Below are 24523 nucleotides of genomic sequence, written 5' to 3' on the forward strand. Positions count from 1 at the left end.
ATTACATTTTCTTTTAGCAGTCAAACCCTACCAAATTCCTACAATACTTATAATAACAATTAGTTAGTTACTAATAGTTAGTTAGTTACTTACTACTAGTTAGTTAGTTATTACCAGTACAGGAGAAGCTACTAACCAACCTGTGTAAAATGTCCTTGGGTAGGGCTTTTGTTGGTTTTTATTTACTTTATTTTAGGGGTTTTCTTATTAACTACACCAAATATCCAACCATGCAATCTGTTTCTATTTGTAATTGATAAAAAAGAAGTTAAGATGGGACATTAGGTAAAGGTTATTCACTGAGAGGGTGACTGGTCATTGGAACAGGCTCCCCAGGGAAGTCACAGCACCAAGCCTGTCAGAGTTCATGGAGCAAGTGGACATATGTCATATGGTTTATTTCAGGTAGCCCTGCAAGAAGCAGCGAGATGGACTTGATGATCCTCATGGGTCCCTTCCAACGTGAGATACTCTATGACTCTAAATATGTTGATCAAGTTTTTAACTTGCCTACTAGCAAAAGCCTCAGGTGCAGTAAACCCCAGGAGTACAACAGATGCACTGAAGTAACAATTCTTTCTAAGAGTTTTTTTTGTTGATTTTTAAAATACTAAGGACAGATTCGAAAAACAACCAGGCCATTTCCTAAAATCCTGACTGGATAAAGCCAACAGCCATGTTGAGGCTTTCAGCAGCTGGGAAGGAGCTCTGAGTCTTCAAGGCAGGGGAGAGATTTGGCACCTTCCCACCAACCCATGCGGCCTCTGTTAGGGCAGGACGTGGGTTGCAGACAAGCACTGATGGCCAACAACTCTGCCGTTTATTTTTAGTCATCAATATTAAAAAGAACCAAAATGCCACCCATCCTGGACCAAGACAGGCCCCAGGACCTGCACTCTCATCATGAGAGGCCCCAGCTAGGGCCCCAGACTGCTTGAATCAGCTTCTTGGGAGTACGAGAGGATCACTCTCATTCAGGTCCCAGGGCTTGGGTTGATGGGGAGGTTGAACATGAGGCTGCAGTGCCCATCAAGCATTCCTTAGGTAGTCAGCCAAATGAGGCGACTGTCTGACCCTACACCGCATTGGTGCGCCCTCACCTCAAACACTGTGTGCAGTTTTAGGCACCTCAACATAAGGACATCAGACTACTGCCGTGCATCCAGAGGGGGACCTGGGAGGAGTGGCTGAGGTCACTTTGTTCAGCTTAGAGAATAAAAGGCTGAGGGGTGTCCTCATGGCAGTCTACAGATTCCTCAAAGGGAGCAGCATGGGTAGTTGCTGATTTCTTCTCTCCAGTGACCAGCAACAGCATGTGAGGAATTGGAAGGAAGCTGCATCAGTTAAGATGGCACATTAGGAAAAGGTTCTTTACTGAGAGGGTTGTCAGTCTTTAGAACAGGCTCCCCAAGGAAGTGGTCACAGCCCCAAGCCCATTGGAGTTTAAGGAACATTTGGACAACCGTCTCAGTCATATGGTTTAGTTTTAGGTAGTCCTGTGAGAAACAGGGAGTTGGACTTGATGATCATTACAGCTCTCTTCCAACTGGAGTTTTCATATGGTTCTATCAATCTCCACATTACATCCTCCAGCAGTATAAAACACCTTCCAACAGGAGACATAAGCCCACAGCTACGAGCAAGTGGAACACATTCTCTGTGAAGGAAGCACTGCAGCTCTGGTCCCAGCTGATTCAGCTAGGCTCTGCAAGCCTTTATTTCCATGAAACACTTAAATCCTATAAATCAACCTTCGTTCCCAGCAGGTGACACCAGTTAGCCCATTTCTGCTCCCTGTTGGTTTGCATCCCCTACAAAGCCCTTCTCCAAGCACCCTCTGCTCTGGGGGAAGCTCACATTCTGCACCATCAGCAGCCTCTCCTGCTCCCAAGGAAAGCACTGGTCAGACAAAAATTTGGAAACAGCTGGTTTTGTGTTTACATCAAATTAAAACCACACGGATTTTTCTCCAGTCTGTTTCCTGAAAGTATCCAAGTTTCTCCCCTTTCCCAGGCACATACTGCCAACTCTGGTGGGCAGACTGCCCCAAGGTGCAAGAAGAGTAACAAAATAATGATTATTTTTTTTTCCCCTTTATTATGGAATTCAGAAAGTGAAAGACAGCCTTTCTCTGATCAAAAGTATTTTTCAAGCAGGGTGGTCACCTGGCTCCAATGCAACTATTTCCCTTCCCGCCGCCCCCAGGGCCTTCTTGCTCCAGAGGTGCCTTAAATCAGTGTTCCAACACCAGACTGATCAAAGCAGCCAAGTTAACCAAAGGTGACAAGTAGCTGTTTTCAATATGAAAGGCTTCTGCTGAAGCACGTCAAAATACCAATTCAAAGACTGAATAATCAACATGTTTATAAGATTTCAATTTGGTACACGCTACTTCTGTCAAACAACACGGCTGGATACATGGTCCTCCTAACTGAGCAAATAAACCCCAGAACTTCGCCACAGACCTAAATGCCAAAATTAAAATATACTGAAATTAAGTATGTTTTTGCATATACTTTGGAAGACAATGAATTGTTTCTGATACAATAACTATAGTGCTAATAAGTTAGCACCAAGATACAAACAGCAGCCAGGTCAAATCCTTAAGTCACTCTGTAGGAAACCTAGATATGAGCTTGTTTTAGCTCAGAATTACACTGAGACCTCATATGGTCCTTGCTAATGAAATGAGAGGAAGCAGTAGTATCTATTCCCAGTGTAACAGCAGGGAAACCAGATTGCGAGGTTCTTCTGCTAATATGAGTTACTATAGTGTTGCGGGAGCTTTGCACTGCTGCAATAATTGCAGATTTAACAGGCTTTTTCATCCTTCTCACCTTCAAATCCTGTCTCCCTCAAAACAGCTTAGTGCTGGCTGCCATCTATTTTTTTTTTTTATCCTGACAGAGGAGTGCCTTTGTTTTTGTTTTTTTTTTAATCCTAACAAAGTTCTTAGCGGACAAACTCATCCACTACAACACTGGCTCACTTGAGTCTTTACAGTTTAGTCTCCACATTTATACTTAGTCTAGCTCATCACCACAGGCAAAATTAAAAGCAAAGGAAATAACTACAGGATCAGATCCAAAGCCCTTTTAATGTTAATTTATACTTGAGCCCTTAAGTATTAATTAAAAGGAAAACAAACAAACAAAAAACAAAAAAAAACAACTCCCTCCACTCTTACCCGTAACTTATATTTACAACCCCTGCAAGTATTAAGCTAGTAAACTCACAGAAGACAAGGTGGCAAAGACAGAGGTCTTATCGAATCACCAGGTCAGTTCTGGAAAGCAAATCTATCTAGCTAGAAATGCTTTTCAAAGTTTCAGTCCTACAGGATTTATAAAGTTCTTTTACAAGTTGTTTATTTGCACAGACACTAACACTGCTGGGGGAAAAAGAAGTATTTCCTGGCTCAAGGATCTATCTGAATAAAGAGGGTGAAAATATTCAGGCATTTTACTAGGAGACTGCCTGCTGCTGATCAGACAGGAGCTAGCCTTGGTAAATTCTCCATCTCGTTTTCATTGGCAACATTGTTTTTAAGGTCTGAGCAATTGTTTCCACACAGTTCCCCAAGCACCATTTGTTGAGCGCACTTCATTCAGCGTGGAGTGGTGGAAGGTCTGTGCTTGCTCCACCCTAACAAGGTGCTGCCTTTTGACCCGAACAGTTTGGAGAACAAGAAAAAGAAATTCTACATTTCATCATTACCATCCTCACGGCATCAGTTACTCTTAGCAAGCAACAGACATGCTCTGAATAATTTCCATCTCTATCCATATGGCCACAAATACAACATGGGGTTCTAACCACATGTCCCAGAACCTTACTTATGATGGGTATCCAAGTCTCTACTCAGATCATTCCCATTGTGTCCCATACACATGCACAGAGGGTCCCGCACAGAGAGAAAGGCTTTTACCACTGCTCTGTGTACATGTCACAACACTGGCTGTTCAGATCCCTGCCCAGGTCTGTAGTTTAGTCTCAGATGACCCCAGGCCTCTGCTGAGGCTGCAAAACAAGTCGTGGGGGCTCTGGTGGAGTGAATATATTTGTCCACAGGGAACCAAAGGGAATTAATCACATTATGTGTGCTGTACCAGGCTGAGGAAGGTCACATATCTAAACCAGGGCAGCCCAACCTTCAGCCAAGATGTCAGCTTTACAAGGAAGCATCCTGAAAAGGGACAAGAGAAGGTATTTTGAGAAGTGTGTTGGGTTTTTTCCTTCCTGCAGAGGCTTTATTTCGTAACGGAAGACAGATGAAAGAAAAGACAAAACAAAACCAAAATACAGTTTTAAAAATAAAAATTCATTTCCTAGCTGTCACTCTTGGATTTTGCATATCACGCCTCAGCATTAACTGCTGCCAAACGCAAGACGTCAGGTCCATCTGGCAGATGTACGCTTCCCTGGCTGCCAAGTGTTTCCTTAAGATCCAGGGGCTTCAATATTAAGTATATTTGCAAATTCCTGCCTCCTAAATGAGCAAGGCTCCTGAACATCAGCCTCTGCTTTTGAGTGCCCTAGAAAGGGGGGGAGCAGAAGTACACTGTAGTCATGCAGAGTATCTGCTGCACTTGCTTGGTAGGGAGACCAGTTTCCTGGTAACTGATGGCTATACCAGCTGTGGGAGAGCTTTAAAGAATTCCTTTTCCTCAGATTATCCCTGAGTAAAAATAGAAAGTATTTAGAAAGCAGAGGGGAAACCCAACCATTCAAGCTGACATCATTACTTATTTACATATAAATACAGCCAGGAAATAAGCATATGTATTTATACATAAACAAAAAAGCTATCTGCACAATGTTTCATATACTGCTTTACCATCCAATATTTACTACTTTATTCATGACTTAAGAAACTTTCTCCCCAAGAAATTGGTGATAAAATGCCCTCTGGTGGGCGTGACTGTGGACCTCTACAGCAACAGCCACCTCCTAAATAGTTCAGAGCCTTCAATATATTCTTGGGATTACTATTTTTAATGGAGTGAGACAAAGAACATACTTGCTTTCCAGAAGAAAGAGATATACCCTGACTAGCGAGCCTATGCTTGCTGCTAAGTCTCTCTGCATTACAACATGAGCTAGAAGCTAAAAACAAAACTATTAAAGCATTCTGTGATTCCTAAAATTATTTTAATGTTAATTTTACCTCTTCAGGATGCTTTTTCCTCATAAAAAAAAAAAGGCAATTAAGAGAAACAGAAAAGGGCAGTGATATTACATGCTGCTCAGCATAACAGAAACTTTGTAGACTAAAACAGAGAAAGGGGTGAACAGCAGCAGCATTTTCAGAGGCTATGAATAATCTCCGTCGTGAAATTAGAGCACAAAGCGCACCTAGGAAGGATGCCCTAACTGTACAGTCAAAAAACAGCCCTTGTCTGGTGAGTGTTTATCGCCTAAGCAGAAAAAGCAAGGATGAAAAAAACCCTCCAAAATAAACTGAAGTTAACACTACATGTTCCATTCTTATGATGCTCAAAAACTGTGGGTGGTGCTTTACCATTAATCTGAAATGAGATAAAAGTAAAAATAAAGAGAACTGAAGGCTTAAGATACAGTGAGAAAAAAGGTAATTCAGCAACTTGGGGGCAGAGTGCATGTGCATTTACTTCGAGAAAATATATATTATATATGTATGTAGGCAAAACAGATGGATTTGACAACACAAACTGGAAGAGTAGGGCCACTGGCAGATCAGACAATGCAAACCCACCCCTAACGCAGCCAAAAGCAGTTGCAGTTACACATGGAGCTGAAGTTGGCCCCACAATTTCTAGGTTTTTTTTTTTCTTTTTGGTGGGAAGAGGAAGGGGGAGAAAGAAGGGGTGGTGGTGAAGCAGAACTTCAGAGTCACAGCTAAATAAAGCTAAGCAGAATAAAAACACGTCACAGAAAGGAAAAATGTAAGAACTACACTGCTTTTCCAAGTTCTTTTGGAAGCCTCTGTGCTTCCATTTTATACAGGATATGGCACTTTCCCTGTTTACCCAGCTTGGTTAGAAATTTGTTTTCAGCTTCCACAGTAGAGTTTGCAGTTAATTGTTAATTTATGGTAAGAATATTTGCAAGTTTGATCTCTACATGGAATATGAAGCCTTCCGTCTTCTTAAAGATGTTTCTGGGCAACAAAACTTTGCTTATGAAGTTGTTCTTGGGTATAAACACTCATCCTCTCCTTTTGTACCCTCAAATAAAACCAAAGCTGTAAAACAAAAAAAAACAAACCAAAACAACAACAAAAAAATCTTTTATTTGAAATTTGCACTTTATATAAAGTAAAGCACCCCTGCTCTTTATAGAGCTCCGTCCCTCTCTAGTGGCAGCCAGGTCACATACCAATTGGTAAGCCAGCTGCAGGCTTGGCTAGCACGTTTTTTAGCTCAAAGATCAGAAACTCTTAGTTTCTGATTCAAAGATCCCCTGTTTATTCCCCTCTGCCAACAGCCCACCCAGAGATTCAGAGTTATATTTACCATTTCATCTGAGGTGAAGGGTTTTACAGAGCAATGATGTCACTTGGTATTGTATTGTATAAACTCTACCACCCCTTCACAATCATCACTCTTGCACACACTTCTGGTGTGTTGATTGCAGCTACAGGGAAATACACTTCGGTTATCCTACACAGCAAGCCAAGACTAAGCAGTTTATTTGTGCATGTAACAGTTACAACATAATGCCCATGCTCTGAAGTTTTTGCCTAAGAGTAACAGATTAACCACGTGAAACCAGTGCTGACATTTCTTGGATACTATCCTGATGGCTAGTCTTTTCCCAAAAGCAGCTTTGCAGTTAGAATCACGATTACAAGTATAAGTTACACTCCTGTTTCTGACACCTTAAATACATAAAATATTTCTAACAAAAATAAAATTCATGCTACTATGCCTGGCAAGCATGGAGGAAAAAAACAAAAAAACAAAGCACTTGGGTTTTACTGTTTGGTTTTTGGTGGTTATTTTGGGTTTTGGTGTTTTTTTTCTTTTTTTTTTGTGTGTGTTTTTGTGTGCTTTTTGGTTGAAGGGGGGGAAAAGGTGGGGTACAGGAGCACATGCATCTTTCAGTTTTCCAATCAAGAAAATAGCCCAAGGCTGTACAGTTTTGATTGTTAAAAAAATGATCTTTATATATAAAAATAAGGGGGTGGTATTATATGGTTTTAGACAAAAGATACCTTGTTAGCAAATATGGAAGTAGCTAGGAAGCTGCTCAATGTCCAGCTGGAGACCAGTAATGAGTGGTGTCCCTCAGGGATCGGTGTTGGGACCGGTCTTGCTCAACATCTCTGTTGGTGACACGGACAGTGGGATTGAGTGCACCCTCAGCAAGTTTGCCGATGACACCAAGCTGTGTGGTTCGGTTGATACCCTGGAGGGAAGGAATGCCATCCAGAGGGACTTTGACATGCTTGTGAGGTGGGCTGATGCCAACCTTATGAAGTTTAACCATGCCAAGTGCAAGGTCCTACACCTGGGTCGGAGCAATACCAGGCACAGCCACAGGTTGGGCACAGAAGAGATTCAGAGCAGCCCTGCGGAGAAGGACTTGGGGGTGTTGGCCAGTGAGAAATGAACATGAGACAGCTTCAGTGTGCGCTCACAGCCCAGAAAGCCAACCGTATCCTTGTCTGTATCAAAAGGAGCGTGACCAGCAGGTTGAAGGAGGTGATCCTGCCCCTCTACTCTGCTCTCATGAGACCTCACTTGGAGTATTGTGTGCAGTTCTGGTGTCAACACAAAAAGGACATGGAACTGTTGGAACAAGTCCAGAGAAGGGCCACGAGGATGATCAGGGAGCTGGAGCACTTCCTGTATGAAGACAGGCTGAGGAAGTTGGGGCTGTTCAGCCTGGAGAAGAGAAGGCTGCATGGAGACCTCATAGCAGCCTTCCAGTATCTGAAGGGGGCTACAGGGATGCTGGAGAGGGACTCTTCATTAGAGACTGTAGCGACAGGACAAGTGGTAATGGGTTAAAACTTAAACAGGGGAAGTTTAGATTGGCTATAAGGAAGAAGTTCTTTACTGTAAGGGTGGTGAGGCACTGGAATGGGTTGCCCAGGGAAGTTGCGAATACTCCATCCCTGGCAGTGCTCAACATCAGGTTGGACAGAGCCTTGGCTGACATGGCTTAGTGTGAGTTGTCTCTGCCCATGGCAAAGGGGCTGGAACTTGATGATCTTAAGATCCTTTCCAACCCTATCTATTCTATGATTCTACAGTATAATTCAAGAGGTAACAGGACTACTCAAAACTGAGAACTGGTACGTTCTAATTTTGTAAGATAAAATTTAGACAGGGGAAGACTTACAATCTGTCTTATGCAATATCATTTCAGTAAGTACCTTGAGGGAATCTGAGCCTGTTCATGTTTTCCTAAAGATGAATAACAGCATGATTAACAGTACAGCCTGGACATAGAAGGCAGGAAATGGTTAACCAGGACTTCCACTCAGATGACATGCAGCAAAAGTTCTACCAGCCCACTGGCTTCTCCAGATGAAAAGTACAGAGGTACCTACTGCCCTGATTAACCGTCACCTCAAGCAATAGATGCCTGGGCTCAAGTTGCACCTGTATCATTGCCATAATTTGAGTTCAAGCCTCTCAACCTGACCCAGGTGGGTGTCACTCTTGATCTCCACCCCAGACCACCTTAACTCTGCCACCAGAGCATTGCAGCTGCATGAATTCCTTCGAATAAAGCAGGCAGCAGAGGGTTTGGGGTTTTGTTTTACTTGCATTATTCTTGAAATACAATACTTCAGTAACTTAGCTGTTGCAACCACAAGATTTGTCTAAAAACAGTTTTTAAGAAGGTTTGAAGGATGCTGCTGTGAACTGCTCAAGTGTGATACTGAAACAGTGAGTTTAAGAAAAACTCATTGAAATTTCATCCCCTCCATGCACACACAACTGGGCTTTCAAAATTTCTATCCAAGACAGAGGAAAACCAAACAAAACATAAGGAGTACTGCGGCAGCAAGTGAAACACAATTCTCCTCTCCATCTGCAGCTGCATTTGTGTATCTGAGTACCACTTTCAAAGTCAGTCCTGTATTTTAGAGACTTCAGGCAAGCCTTCTTGTTTCCTTAATTCCTATACCATTTCTATACTCTATTTTTTCCTCCTATAAATAACAACTCAAATATCAGCTACAACTTCCCATTGCCATTTAGTTCACAGAGAAATAAGGTTGTGACGTTGCAGAACTATAACTGCCCAAAAGTTTAATCATAAAATTACACAGTTCTTGTCCAAAAAGAAAAATGTGCTAGAAAATAGGCTTTACTTTGGGGATTTTATAATCTTAAAGAACAGGCAGAACATTTATCTAGTGTTTTCAGGGTACCAAATGTTGCTTCATTTAACTCCACAGATCTGGGCCAAGGACAAATTTGGCCCATTTTATACAATACAAAACTGTGAGAGAAAAGAAGGAAAAAAACAAAAGGGATTGAAGCACCTGGACCACACAAACTAGAGAGTGCAAAATATGTCCACTCCTCAACCCCTTCTTTGCAGCTGCTGTCATCTACTGAGATTTACAGACTCTTTCTTTGACCTCAAGACCTTCACAGTTGAATTTCACAAGTGATTCATTCCTCAGGGTACAGAAGCACTGTGCAACATCAGATTCATACTGGAATATGTCTGCTCCACAGATGGTGTTAACTAGATCAGGATTTGGTCCACAGTTCAGCTGCTCTTGTGACAATTCACACATCCAAGATCAACTGAGAGGTTCCCCAGAGGATCCCACAGAACCACATCCCTCACATCCCTTGCTCATATATGCTATAGGCAGCTTTTAATCAAATCTCATTACATTTGCTTGCAGTTTCAAGGCTCACACTTCAAAAAACAAGAGGATGGGTTTTACTTTCAGACTTGTACAAACACCATAGGAAATGAAGGGTTGGCACAGCCAGCCAAAAATCTCAACTTCCAAATTTGAGATTGGGCATTCAATCCAGCCCACAGAAAATCCAGACTAGCATAAGTGTAAATGAGGCAAGACTTAACTCAAAGATCAAATCCAACTTTCATCTCTGTCTATGCAACATTGATTTCTGATAACTACACGTGTGTAACCAAGAGCAACATTTGATCTGAAGCCTCATACCTTGATGTCCAGCTATTATAAAACAGAAGCAAAAACATAGCTACAAGCATTTGACCGATGTTGCCTGCAAGCAGATCATTGCAGCAGGCTGTACCAGCAATTCACATTCACAAAACTAAGATAGGGCATGGCAAACCTTGCTCCTAGAAGTAATTGCCCAAATATTTGGGGTGTTCTTATGAATAAAAAAAAAGAAAAGAATGTATATATGACATGGTGGAAAGGCAACACAAAACCATGGACCAAGAAACAAGCTACTACATGTAAATACATGCAAGCTTCTCCCAGGTTAATTCACTTCTTAATGGCATATTGATTGGTATGCTCAATGTTTAGAAATGTGAAACAATGTGGGGAGAGAAGGAAGCGAAGACACACTCAGAGTGCATTTTGTTTAAATAGTATCTATTTTCCTTATAGGATCAGCCAAAAATAGCACAACAAAGAGGGCAGTGCAGTATATTTAACATTTTGCCTTGTTTTTTATTAAAAAAAAATATTCAGATGACCTGGAAGTGTTAACCACACACTTCTTTCCACCGTTCTTATAAGAAACTGAAGTACAACATTTTTTCATAGCCCCTCACCACACTACATCCTTAGTATACTTGTTATTTCTCTGCTCCAAATAGGATAAACTACAGAGCATCTGTAGTAGTAGCCAGGCTTTTCAGATGTAATCTATTGAGCTGTTTGTGAAACCCACTGTCCAGGGGGAAAGCAGAGCAGTCCAGTCATGATGGAGAACATCTGGACAAGCTCTGTTGCATCTACTCCTCTCCCCAAGGGAGAGGGAATAACAAGGAAAGAAGTTGTATCCGTGAAGCAGCTACTTATACAAACCTCCTGTTTCTTAGTGAGAACCCTTACAGTTTAACCAGTGTCATATTATCAAGCAGCCCATTATTCCTACCTATTCCAGGGACTACAATTTTGGAGAAAAGAGGTTATTCTTTTTATTTCTGTCATTCACAGAGTTCTTCCGAGATACATCTTACAGCCTTCAACACATTTTACTAGAACAAGACATTCAAAATGGCAGAAAGGGAAAAAACCCAAACCAGAAGAACCAGCTTCCATTGTCATCAGAGCTCCTAGCAACAACAGCATCATGCACAACAGCTCCGCTGACCCACCCTGCTACCAATATATTGAGGATACACTTAACACAAGCACCATCATGGAGCTGTTTCATAGCATACAAGTTGATACAGTTCGTAACTGATACAGTTGAATCAGTTTCTACATTTTACATACATATGTCTTTTTATGCTCTACCTCTCCTTCCAAACCAAAAGAAATTTCATACAGAATTAGCAACTGTATTGCCCCCCTGCCCCTTCCCATAGTTTATGGATGGCGTAAACTAGTAAGCTCAAAAAAGATACTGCCTAAATTTAGTTATTCTGCAGCACTTCATATGTTTTCAAAAGCGTTTTCTAGACTTTTATAAGCCCAAAACCATTTTGCAATATGAAGTGTTCCAATTTGGCATTGTTCCACTCTTGGCAAGCAAGAGACAATAAAAATCAAGAGAAAGTTAAAAACTAAGTTTTTGAAGTATACAATATGTTAGGAATCATTGAATGAATTCAGGTGTCGAACAAGCTACAAGTCAATCAAAATTCATAGTACATACGTATTTCAAAGTACAGATAAACACAGCTGCATCCACTTTAAAGTTGCTCCCCATTATGTGATTATTACAATGGACTTCCTGAACCCTTCTACCTCCCTTTTTTAATCCAGAGTTTACCTGTGGCTGAAAAAGCTAACAGCATTTAAATTCTTCTCCCTCTAATTAAGGGAAACAGCATCTTTAAGCCTCAGTCTGAGGAGATAAACTTTCTTTGCATGGTTACAGCATGCTACGATCTGTGCTAGCATTGCTTCTGCAGACCAAAAAAACTCAAAAAATCCTACAACAAGGTCTGATAAAGCACCTCTCAGAGTAGAATTATCTGATTTAATTATTAATTACTCATCAGCATGTACTTTAAGAAGTGTCTAAAGCAAAAGCTCTTAAATAACACTTTAAATCCAGGATTTCTACTGTCTGTACCATCACACAGATCAGTTTTGGGGTTGATTTTTTGTTGGTTTTGCTTGTGGTTTTTTGTTTTGCTGGTTTGGTTGTGTTTTTTTTTTTTTAAAAAAGTGAAGACTGACCATAAGTATCTCTCAAGAATATCAAGAGATTTATGAATAAAGTCCAGCTTAACAAATGAGGTATGCCTTGAGTTTGAGACATATACGAGACACCATTTTTACCTCAAATACCTCTGTATGAACTTCAAGGATTCTTCACAGCATCTCTTAACTACACTGACAGCCCAAAATCCATTCCTACTGCATGAGCATCTAACAGGTTTCTGTTAACAGCAATGGTGCAGAGGAATTGCATCAGTGGCAGATTTTCTTGCCAACTGCTGCACTGAAAGTGTTCCAAAATATACCCCTAGAAATAATCTGGTTTTCTCAAATTGCATGCTACCTGTATTTATGTAGAGTTTAGACCTACAACTGGAAGCAAACCCAAGAACTGTACATTCATATCTTCCAGTAAGCTATACCAAACCTGAACCAGAGTCTTAGCACTTAATATCACATGTCATACAGCATATTGTAATGGATGGCAGGGAATTAAAAACAAAAGAACGAACCACAAAACACTAGAAAAGAAATGCTGAATTAATTTTAAATTAAGTCTGTCTTTCTGTAGTTCAAGCAGACCGCTTCAGTGCAAGTCAGCACTACAGGTTACCTGAAGATTAAGACCACCAAAAACCTGTGTGTTCTTCTGATGTTAATGCCAATTATGGCAAAAACCCAGGTTGAGGATATTTGAAAACATATGCCTAGGCAGCACAGACAAAAAAAAAAAATGCAGCACAAAAATTAAAGAGAATTGTTCCATGCTCTGTTATTCTAATCCTCGACATAAAATTGTTTATTGAAGAGCGTGACTACGAACTCAAGTTACTGTCATTTATCAGACGGTCAAGACAGCACAAAGGTAACCAGCCACATACAACAGGGCCAGGAAGGCTTCTCGGGGCATCTCTTGTACCACGTCTGCTCAGTTCTGGTTTAACCACAACAGGTAAACAGCACGTTCACAACCTGTGAAGTGCATTGACTTTTAAAAATCTGACAGAAAGGCGTTCCCATAAGAGACTTCTAATCTATTTCCTTTTAATCTCTTTCTTTATAGCTGAGGAAAAATTCTTTGTACTTCTGGTAACAAAGGAAAACCAGAAGTGACAGAAGGATGTCAAAGCTGTTTACGTTTCATATGGCCTCGCGCGCAGAGTTGCTGTCGGCAGCTAACTTCTTGAGAAGACAGTCTTCAACCTTTGCAAAGGAGCTCCATCCATGTATGAGTAACTTCAGAAAGAGTTAGCTGCATAGTAGAAGGATGCTAAAATCCCTCCCCGTACTGAGTAACCTGACAAAAACCCAAAGTCAAATTAAAAAAAAAAGTGACAAAGGGTTAATACAATAATTAAAGTACCTGCAAGTATATTTAAGGCAATGTTACCCGATTCGTATGTTTATGGTCTTAAAGACAGAGGTATTTATACAGTATTTATTCTGTAGAGAGACAAGTATATTAATAAGGTCAATACATACACAAATAAATCGTAGACTTTAATGATACTGTGTTATATTTAAGGCTACTGAATCAGCACACTCTGAGGCCAAATACTGAAAAAAGGAAGAGACAGAGAGAAAAAAAGCTGAAGGACCAAGTCAGCCACTAATTCATGCTGAGATTTTTAGCTGGCTAAAAGCCCTCATTACGGCACAAAGAATTAATGATCTGAAAACGATCTAGACCTCCATGGTGCACTATGAAGTTGACGCTCTACAAACAGAGCAGCTGCAAGATAAGGCCCGCGGGTATTTGTGCTCCCTAGGTCTGTGGTTTATGGCAGCAAGTCCAACAGCATCAGTGTAGGCAGTGGACAAGCCACTGCAAGAACCTGAGTAATGCTATGCTCAACCTAAAGAAGGGATGCTAAAAAAATATTAAACAGACCCCAACATATCAGTTTTAAGATTAAAAAACTAAATCCCACAACAAGGATATAATGGAAGGGACTGGGGTTGACCAAGAAAGGACAGACTGGAATTTCTTTCTCCATTTTCAGATTCAGGAGTACCTCCTTCCCCATAAAGCTGTGCAGCAGTGGAAACTCAGACATAGAGGCTGTACACAGAGAAGAAAGGAAAAAACATTAGTAACTTCCTATCCCGCTTTATTTTTTTTGTTGTTGCTGTTCTTCAGAAGATCTGGGTCCATTGGTTCTCTGAACTAAATTCAAAGGCCAGTAAAACAAGCCTGAATTGCAGATAGGCATGCAGAAACAGAACAGCATTCGGATAAGCATCAACAACTACAAATACTTAAGGCCTAATGCAGAGCTGGTGGCCACTAGTGTAGTGCTGAACTGGAGCCACTCCAAAGAAAACACTGGATCGGAACCTGGGATAGGGACACATGGGAGTGAAGCAATATCGCTAGCGAGATGAGCACAGCAAACCTGGGGACAATGAATTCTCCTCACAAACAAGAACTCAAAGTGATAGCACCAGATACAGTGCACAGTAAACCCAAAAATCATGTTTAATTTCCAGATGCATGTCTTCCTCTCCCTTCATTAAGAGGATTTCTAGTCAACATACACATGATATACTTTTTATTATTGTTCGAAGAAAAGGAACAGCAGCCCTGGCAGCACGCTAATCTAGAAGAGGAGGCAAAACAGAGGTGGTTACTGTTTCCCTCAAGATTTCTGCTTTGGAAAAAACAAATGAACAAGAAAGGGATTGCTCTTACACACTATCACTTTTTGTTTCATTTCAGCAAGACTTCGACAAAAATCTAATTCACTGTGCCTTGTATCCAATATATTGGGTACCTTAAGTATGAACACCACTCATTAGAAATGTAATTAAAAAGTGACAAAACTAGATTCCCCCTCCCCAGCATGCAGATGAAAACCAGTAACCCTGCCTCTATTTGTAACCATGACAACTATAGAATATTTTATTTCAGTAATATAATTCACACTGAACATTTGCTCATAGGTTTTGTTGTTAAGGGAAAGGTTGACATACTATGCATGCATTTCATAAGCTACCGGAGACAACAAATACAGGAAAGTCAGGCAGTTTTCCAGACCAAGAACCCAGTATGTATTTCAGAGTTCATTTAAGAACTCTACAGGAAACTAAACAAACATGAACAAAAAAAATCATCCAAATTAAGTGCTACTGGTCCTTACCTGCGAGACAATTACATGGTACGACTGGATGTTTTTTAACTTTTCAATAAAATCACAGTGATAATTCTGTATTTTAGGAGGTATTAACTCAAACCCCAAACTTTAATTTTCAATTAAAATATGATAGGCGATACTCAGTTTATATTAGGAAATATCAAAATGGATGTAACAGAAAAAGATATCTATATGATACAGGGCAATGAAAGACACAGTTTACATATGCTGGCTGAGTCTTACCCTGGATGGGTCACTAAATTATGTGCATAGCTCCCATATTTCATCTTAAATTGAAAACAACTTCCATAAATACACACAGTGAGGACAGGTTATAAGAACACACACAAAAAAAAAAATACCCAACAACCACCCTGCACATTATTCAGAAAAGATTAAACCTCCTAAAACTAAAGTTTGACACAGACAAATGTCAGTGTAAAATATGGCTGTACTTTATTTTTCTCCACATTGAAAAGGAAAGAAGAAAATAAAGCCATTAACAGTTTAAACCAAAATACAATAATATAAAGAAGAGACTCACTGTTGCTTTGTTTTGGATTAAAAAAAAGAAAAAAAACACACACTAGAAAGAAGAGCTTGCTGCAATACTATTCCTTCTCTCACACAGATCATCTCACCTATCAAGGAAGATTTAAAGTTTCAGCAGATTGCTAATTATAAGAGACAGGAATACTGTTATCTGCAGTCACCTTAAAGCTACAGTAGTGTGGTTTTTAAGTACCTCAAAATTGCCCTCAAAAGGATAGCCTGACAAATGTGCTTAAATCAGTGCCAGAGACTCACACATGCCTACACGTACACACATACACACTTGCTCAGTTGTTTTAAAGGATACCAGGATAAAGAAAGTTTCTTCATTTATCAGAAATGTGCTCTATAACCTTCCGTTCAACAAAAAACCTGCAGCAACCATGCGCGGCTTTTTCCTTCACTGATGGAAAAGTGATTAAATCCCCCTTAATCTAGTTATCAGAACGCTATTTTTTTCCTAAACAGTTTTCACATAAAATAAACAAAAGCTAAGCAACCTACTTTGTGACCAGGGCTCTGTAATTTTTGGTGGCGGGAGGAGATAAATCCATCTCCAGTGCTCTAGGAACATTTTTAGTTAAGAAAATGAAACCAGAGGAGTAAAAATTAAAATAATCCCAGAGACTATGAGCACACACTATTTACGAAGTGCATGAAAAACACCACCATCCATCCCCATAACTCCCTTCCTCCAGAGCTTTCTTCACCCTCCAGGGAGGCAAAGGAACGTGAACCCAAAATCCCAGGGAGCACAAACCTGTATCCTCTCACGACAAGAGCAGCTAGTCACATCCACGCAATGTCAAAATAAAAACAAAGTAGCTTTTCCCTCCCATCTTAAGCAAGACCTACTGAAAACAGGTACCCAGGGGATGCGCGTCTGTGCGCCAGACAGCACTTCGGCTCAAACGTAAGTTAAAAGCAAACAACCCCCAAATAAAAAAAAGCATCAATAGGAAAGCCGAACAGCAGCCAAACAAAACCTCTCACCAGCGACGAAATGTCACACGGCGTGGCGATACACTCCGTGGGCAACGCGCACAAAGTGATTAAAAAATGCCCACAACAGATACATTTAAGCAGCATTGTGCTGAGAAGTTCCTCGTACACATCACGCGTGGGAAGGAGGGAAAACGACGGGGGAATGGAAACGTACTGCGGGACCCGACGGAAGGATTTGGGAAAGGAGGGAAGGAGGGAGACAGGCAGGCTGTCTGCCGGGGTGCGCCCGAACCATTCCCAGGCAGTTTCGGGTACGGGCCAGCGGGTGGGAAGGGGCGATCCGCCGGAACAGCGGCCCCAAGGAGGGGTGGGGAGTCCACGGGGACACAGCCGTCCGCCGGGGCTCGGGAAGGCGAGCGGGGGAAGGTGGCGAGGTGCGCGGCCGACCCCGCTCCCCGCCGCAGCTCGGGCGAGCGACTGAAGTTGGGGGTGAGCGACGGGGTTGAGGACCCCCACGCCAAGGTGGAAAAAAATCCTGGCAAAAGGATAAAATCATCGTAACAACATTACGATCCCCCGCGGGCTCCCCGCGCAGCAGCCCCCCGGCGGCGGGAGGCACGCAGGAAGTTTTTAATGCGGGCAGCGAGCGCAGGCGCAGGGCAGCCGCCAGCCCGGCGATGCCCGGCACGGCACGGCACCGCACAGCGCTGCTGCCGGCGGTGCGGAGCTCCGCGGGCGCGCAACCGCCGCGCCGCTTACCTCCCTCGGCGGGGGCGCAGGCGGCCCTGGGCCAGCAGCGCGGGTGCGCGGCCGCGTCCTCAGGCGGCAGGAGGATGCGCGGCGGCTGCGGGAGGCGGCGGCTTGTGCATTGCAGCCTCCGCCGCTAACGCAGAGCCCCCCGCGACTGCGGGCGCCGGGAGCCGTGCTGGAGGCCGGGCAGGGAGGCACGGCGCGGCGGCGAGGGCTGCTGCGGAGCCGTGACCATGCTCCCGTCTGGCCGCCTTCCCCTCACCTACTGCCCGCTTTAGCCGGGGAGGGAGGCGGCCTGGGCGCCGGGGCGAGGGGCGGGCCGGGCCAATCACCGTGGCGGCGGGAGGCGGTGGAGCCCGGCCCGGCCCGCCCCGCACGCCGCACCGCCCCGCCCCGCGGGAGGCTGCCCCGGCTCTGGCCCCGCTGACGGCCGGGCCCTGGAGGGTTGCACCCCGCGTGGTGCAGGTGCGGTGCGGTGCGGTGCGGAGCTCCCGCCTCGCGGCCCGCAACGTAGAGCTGTACACCGAGCGCTCCCCCGCGGTACGCGGCGGGGACGTGCCGGGGCAGAACGCGGCTGCGGAAAGGTCACCGGTCTCCCGACTGCCTTCAAAAGTAGCGGGTAGTTGGAAAGAAGTATTACCCCGTTTTATTAAATCATCCCTCTCCCGGGGCGTGATCTAAAGCCTCCTGAAGTCGGCAAGAGTGTTTGAATAGGTCGGTGCGGTTCTCTCCTGGCACTGCTCTGATTTTGTTCTTATTTATTTTTTTTTTAATATCCGTCGTGCTTGGAGTCACCACAGATTTTACGCGTGGAAATCTGCATCTGTCTCTTTACCCTGTGTAATCTTGTATCCTCATGTGCTGCTTTGTAGAGATCCTTCTGATGTGCACACAAAGCTGCATATGCCATAGTTTTAAACATAGAACACTGTGTCTTTTGTATTTCCTGTAAGCATAAAAATAAGCTTAATCACATTCTTTTCTCCTTACTTTGCCAGTTAAAAATGCATCGTGGAGGAATATACGCTCTAACGTGTGCAAGTGAGGCAGTTGTGCCAAACGACAGCTGAGCAAAGCGAAGGGAGGGAGGGGAGTGCACAACCCGCAGGAACAGGCAAATCCATGTTTTCATTGAAAAAGGGACACATGCTGCCCAATGCCTGCAAGGAAGCATGGTGCAGTGTTAAAAGGGCAATTTCATTTTTTTTTTCTCTTCCCAACCTCACTAAAAATGAAAATACATTATTGCAGTGGACTAAAACATTTCTAAACCCAGCCATCATCATTAATATTAGAACACTTTTAGCAGAATATGGCCTCACTCTGTAAGGGGAAGGCTCCATACAGTTTTGCCATTAATATATCGTGGATTAACATTGGAAACCTCCAGTCCTGCACATTGCAGTGGAGTGTGAGGGTCAGAAGTTCAGAACAGTTTAAATATGAATTATTTAGCAAGCGCACACACGACACACTCTTCCCATTTCCACCCAGCTTTTGTTTTGGGGTTTCTTTTGTCTTTTTTTTTCCCTTGAGTTTTCTCCCTTTTTAAACATGAGAGCCCTGTTCAGTGTTATTTGCCCTGGTGCGGTGTTATTTGCCCAGCATATATAGTTGACCCAGAATCCGACGAAGCCGATGAGAAGAAGTCTCAATGGGACTGTTGACCTAACAAGTAGCATGTCAGTCTCCCGGTGGCATTTGAATGTTCTCGCGGCGAATGCTCCGAGACAGGAGAGAGCATAAAGCGGAGATTCTTTGGAATCCTTAATTAGACACAGTGATTTTGGAGTACTGGCTTCTGCCGCCATCCTCTAGTGCCTAGTACTTTGTTTTGTGACCTTGAGGTTAAGGATACCTACCAGCCCTGTTTATTTTTAATAAAATCTTACAGTTATGTCAGACAGTTCTAGGTTTTATTTATTTTTAGCATAAGTGCTTCCATCTTATCTGCCTCACAGGTTTATAGTAAGGATTTAGCTAATATTTGGACAGCACTTTTAAGCGATGAAGCTCTATAGGTCTATTATACTGACTATTTTCTGCGTTTTTCATTTTAGCTGTACTTTCACAAAAATAAAAAAGTACACAAAACAAGTGTACTTTTGTAGTCTTTCACTTCAGGAAGGTAGAACTCAACTCAAATCTTAACATTCGTTTTCCCTTCAAATTTTGTTAAATAACTGATTTACAAATGCTGACATGGGGTCAGATTCACTTACAATTTAAAAGAATTTTTGGATTCTTAATGACTTTATTCTAGATCTGAACCAGTTTAACTCAGAATTAGAGCCCAATTTCATACTCATGAAGAAAAAGCATAAGATTACATTAAATTTAGCATTCTACATTAATTTTCTTGCTTCTATTTTCTTATTTTAGCACCTTCAGTAATTTGAGAAGAAACTGCTTCCAATTATTATGATTATTTTTAATGCCTTTTTTTCTCTGTTCTGTTTCTGAGAGAAAGGCATCTACAGGTGGGGTTGAAGAGATGGGCAGGTGGCTGAAGAACAATTTGGGGGCATCCTGAAGTCACAGTGTTCAAGGTTATTTTTGAATTAATGTTAATACCTGGATCTGAGGAAATTCCTCTGTGCTTGGCACGCTATTCCTGTCACTGGGAATGATGCACTGCCACTCACATCCCCTCTCAGCATTTGGGAAGTCCTGTCTTTTCATTTAGTGCATATTTTATAGGAGGAAAACCTGTGTCCAAGTAACAGCACCAAAAATAAGGATCCTTAAAACGCTAGTGAAACAAAAGGTCTATTTACAGAAAAACAAGTATACTGTGCTGAAGGTTTTATTTGGATGGGGGGGGGGTGGGGGGGGTGGGGGGCTTAATAGAATCTGTTACAGGGTCGGACTTGACAGGCTGAGGATTGTTTGTAAGAATCCCGATTTTGGATTAGGCAGCTGATAGCCTGCAAGACTTTGATGGCTGGTAAAGCTTGCTCCAGTGAAAGAAGAGATTTCCACTTTTAGCAATAGATCATTATGTTACAAGGCATGTATTAGAATGAGAATAATGAAACTTTCCCTGTCTTTGCTGATCATATCAAAACTAATGGCATCTTGAATTGTCAGAGCATCAAGTCCATCTTCTGATAAAATATTAGAGGACACACAGATCTATTCAACTTTTGGAGGTTTCATTTTAGTCTGCAAAATATTTAATGGCAACACTATTAGATTACCTGTGGGCATATTGTAGGGACCAGTGGGTGCTAGGATTTTGCAAAAGGGTTCCCATAAATATTTCCCACTTTATGGTAAACCTTATCTCCTAGATTTCGGCATAGTTAGGGGAGTGAAATTCTTATTTACTTTAAGGGACTTAAAATGTAATTCTCTAGATAGTTACTAAAAAAATCATACTTTGTGATGCATATTGAGCCATTTCAAAGGTAATGACATTTCATTTCCAGAATTATTTCTAAGCCATAGCCAAAGAGGAGTGTTTGCTACTCAAACTTTTAACTGCAAGGTTTGACTCCTGCTTTCAGCTAATGAACATATCCTTAATTACAGGTTTACGACTTGTATACTAATGTCAATGCTTTAATTTTATGCTGTCTGTAAAGGGTAATAGATATGGCAGAATATCTAGAAAATATGGTAATAGAGATTTTATATACATCCAGGGTTTAAGGGTTCTGAAAAAAGTCAGTAGAAATCGGGAAAATACCTTAGTTTTTTTTCAGTCATGTATTTTTATTTATTTGAAGTATAAAGACTGTTTGCTGGTCCTTTTAGCATTCATCTGTACATATCTGTTACAATTATCCTTAGCATTCAGCAGAAAGATAATCCCCGAAGGAAGCAAGAAACAACTTTTAAAGTAATTTTTAGCTGTTCAGCTTGAGTTAATTGCCAAAATATAAATTTAAGATGGATTAAAACTGCTAACCTGTGGAATTTGGTGAAAAACGTTGATTTCTGCAGGCACACCATGTTTAATGCAAACCTCCTCCCCTGAGGAAACCTTCTCTCTTCTTCTGAGTAACTAAATCTGATACCAGTGGTGGGAAGGCAGAGCTAGCAGATACTTTGTCCTGTCATTGGCAGCTGGTTAGAAAGGGATCCTCTACTTCATACATCCCAAACCATGCACCCCTCTGAGTTGTTTATAGGCTAATCGTCAAGGCAGGCAACCATTCTTGTTAGACAAATCAATCTTCAGACCTGAAGAGTGTCAGACAGTGACCTCGGTTGACAACCTACAGAGGGACTAAAATTATTTTGTCAAGAGATGAGGAAGTTATGTAATCACCTCCTTAACATCGCACCATTCTCCCTATATTTTTTCACAAGAGGATTATAATCTAATTCCCCAGCTTTACACCTCCCTGATTTTCTCAGGCATTTTTCTTTTTAATCTGGCTGCAAACTGGCTCTGTGGGCAAAGGTTATGAAGTCTTTTGCTCAGAAGTGGCAAAATAACAATTTGTGTGATTTTAGGTGTGTGAGCCAAAAATTCCTTTTCCCTGACTTGTCAAGGGAACAAGAAGAGTCTCTAAGGTCTCTCTAAGAGCAAGCAGTATATTGAGTTGATTTCTCTTAGCTATGACAGAATCATTTGCTAAAACTTCCCCCAGAAGAGGGAAGGAGGTTCTGCTGGAGTCATGATTTTGATTTCTGATAAGCAGTAGTAAACGTAAGATCTATTTCACTGTATTGGCAGAGTCTAGAGCTCTGTCTTGAATTATTTGGAAATCTCTAATGGTTGGATATAGATGAAAGTTTATGAAGATTTTGTTTAGCAACTTTATTTCAAGGCACCTCTAATCCCACTCAGTCACACAAAGGGGCATTTTCATTGCCATTGAACTCATTGCATCAGTTGCTTGAGTTTTGTCAAAATAACTCCACTATACTGGTTTATGAGGGGGGAAGTAGGAGGAATGAAACTTCAAGGGTGATTTTGTAGGAGTTACATTATTTCATTTGTTTGTCGAAAACAGTAACAATATGTTTCCACCTATTCCTCATAATTACACAAGGAAAACTAAAATACATGACATTTTGAACTGAATGTCTGTATTAAATTGGTTTGACTACTATTTTCTGCCATCTGTGGCATAACTAGAACAGAGAGTGAGAACAAAAAATATAAATGAGTCAGTCACATTTCCTTTAGAAGACACATCATGCCCCCCATTCTTGTCAAGTAATCCATTTCAGCTCTGAGTGGAACAGTGTTGAGATATCCTGGCCATGGAGAAGAGCTGCTGCCATTCTGTTGTTTAATAGAGGGACCCAAATTTATGCTATAATATTTTGGTTATGCAGCTACACATAATTTTTCTGTATATTTAGATGGCCTCCAAAACAATCTCAGCACAATGCTGGGACGTAATTCAGCTTAATTAAATACTGAATTTTCCTGTAAATGTTAAGTATGTCATAAACCAGACTGTGGAAAGAACCAGAAGTAGGTTTACAGAGAGGAAACTGAGACAAGTAGGTGCTGCTGAAGCCACCCAGAAGACTTAGTTGCCACCTGCGTTAGTTGCCATTGACTACAGGGAATTATTTCTAGGCTCTGGAGTGAGACGGAGGCAGTGCTACACCCCAGCTTCAATTCAGACTGACCAGAGCAGGTCCCTTCAGGCCCACAGAACACTGGATAGAGGGAAGATGATGGTACCTGGGGCTTCCCTAGGGATGGATCTGAGGTACAGCCAGGCAGTATATCAGCATACCTTGGAGCCTTGAGGCACTTGAAAGTCTCACATACCTATAGACACCCATTTCAGGAATGCTGATTTACCCCGATGTTTACATATGAGGTAGCTGTTTCAGGCAAACAGGTTGTCCCTGTGGTATCTTACAGGTGTTGGGGGGTTCATTTTCACAACATTCTGGAAGGGGGTGACATTATTGCTCTAACTAGAACTAGAAGTTTTCCTCCTTTACACTTAATCCCTGGTAAAAGTCAGATTTTAAATGGTGGTGGTGATCCCAGTTTTGATTTGATTAATGCTTTGCACAGACTTAGGATATTATATGAAACTCTTTTTTTAATGGATTCCTTTAGAAATCAAGTTTTGAGTAAAGGCCAAATGTTTTTATCACCGATCAAAGAAATGATAAAGAATCAGGTTTACACATGGCACAGGTTAACAATGAAGAAATGGAGTAATGAGTGATAAAGGGGCAAATTATTGCTGCTGAGTGACTTGAAGTGTTTGATGAGGAGGTGAAAAAAAAAAAAGAAATAAAAGAAAGTTTGAATATTACCTAGGTACAAGGCAATGTAATAAAGAATGAAGACAAGAGGCAAAGCAGGGCAGGAGGCTCTCTTTTGGAAAGCAAGGACTTTGAAAAAGAGTTAGGATTCTTTTTTGGATAAGTACCTCAAAATGAAATCTCACTGTAATTCCTTGCCTGAAAGGCCAATGCAATCCTGAGATGTAAAAAAGAATAGTATCATGCTGATAAGAGGATTTGATGTAGCCCACATGCACAACAATGGTAAGGCTACTGTTAGGAACTGTGTCCAGTTTTGGTGTTCACAGTTCAAAAGCAATGTGGAAATAGGAAGGTAAGTTCAAAGGAAAGGTATGAAAAAGGATTCAGAAAACAACCGTGACAACACGAGGCATAAGCAGCTCAACTTATTTAGCTCATCAGGGAAGAAGCTGAGAAGTGACTTGGTCACCGCAGGTAGGTACTGACCCATGGAAAAGATATCCAAGAGGGAGCAACCACTTTATCTACCTGACAAAGGCATTACAGGGCCCAGTGGCTGCAAGCTTAAGTTAGACAAATCCATCCTTGAAAGAAGACACGATTTCCTATCACACAGAGCCCTAAATGATAAAACTGTTTGTCCTGTAAG

At 41.8% G+C, this 24523-nt stretch overlaps 1 protein-coding gene across 3 annotated transcripts in view; it reads right to left on the bottom strand.

Annotated features, from left to right (window-relative positions):
• The window catches only part of KLHL29 (kelch like family member 29), a 403205-nt gene extending 385253 nt beyond the window's left edge, over positions 1-17952 (bottom strand). For all 3 annotated transcript variants that reach the window (XM_057427613.1, XM_057427614.1, XM_057427611.1), the window contains exon 1: positions 17686-17952. The gene's annotated coding sequence lies outside the window, so the exon portion shown is untranslated. The remainder of the gene's footprint in view (positions 1-17685) is intronic.
• Between the last annotated feature and the right edge of the window lie 6571 nt (positions 17953-24523).

The sequence above is a fragment of the Pezoporus wallicus genome, unplaced genomic scaffold (assembly GCF_028554395.1).
Source record: "Pezoporus wallicus isolate ANWC-B61680 ecotype Strahan unplaced genomic scaffold, APGP_CSIRO_Pwel_v1 contig_6464, whole genome shotgun sequence".
NCBI classification, from domain to species: Eukaryota; Metazoa; Chordata; class Aves; order Psittaciformes; family Psittacidae; genus Pezoporus; species Pezoporus wallicus.